The sequence below is a fragment of the Seriola lalandi genome, unplaced genomic scaffold, assembly GCF_002814215.2.
Source record: "Seriola lalandi dorsalis isolate HSWRI2012SDOR001 ecotype SW California unplaced genomic scaffold, Sedor1 jcf7180002054532, whole genome shotgun sequence".
Lineage (NCBI taxonomy): Eukaryota > Metazoa > Chordata > Actinopteri > Carangiformes > Carangidae > Seriola > Seriola lalandi.
Window position 1 is genome coordinate 98778 of NW_019525085.1, and position 883 is coordinate 99660.

Here is an 883-nt window from a genome sequence, read left to right on the forward strand (position 1 = left end):
ACAAAACTCACACTCGTGACCTTAGAGGACAAAAATGTCATCAAAAAAACTGCAATAAAAACATCACATATTAATATTATTTTCCACTTTCACTGAGTTAGATTTTTTTACCAACATCAGTCCTGAGCATAACGAGGAAATATTCAATTATTTTCAGGATTTTAACCCTTTAAATGTGTTTGTTTACTCACTGTATGAGGCTCAGAGGAGGCTTTTAAACACAGAACTATATATTCATGAGGTGTTTTTAAAGGTTTACATCTTCAGTAGGAAGCGAAAGACAACGACTCCTTTAACGGATCTTTATCAAAATGTTTATGTTAAAAAGATTTTTTTAAACTGTAAAATGTCAATGTCTCAGTCTCAGTATCCGTCAGGGTGTAGAAACATCAGCGGTGTTTGTTCCACCCTGAATTTAGCTGAATGAGTCTAAGAACAGAGACGACACGCCCAATATGGTCATGCAAAAATAAAGAAATGAATCGGACGCCACACTGGTCACGCCTGCGAAATCATCACAAAGGTCACAGGTGGTTTATCGAGTGACATCCAGTCTACAGTGCGGGAGGGGCAACTTATTCAGCCGTCATCGCTTCCTCCATCCAGCATTTAACCCCACGTCTCTGTAAAAGCTGAGACATTTCTGCAGCAGCTCTCGATCTAAAGCCCGACTCTGCAGAGAAACCAACAGGAATGTTAAAAGTCTGTTTGCTCCATCTCATCTTGCAGATCTACATTCCTGCTGTGAATCTGATCTCTCGTGCTTTTGATTTTATCAGTCAGTGTTTAAATCATTTTATTAAAATGCGGTTTAAGAGGGGGTTTGTTTACAATCTGATGTCTCCAGATCTCAACTTTAATTTGGATTTTCCTTTGAGGTCCC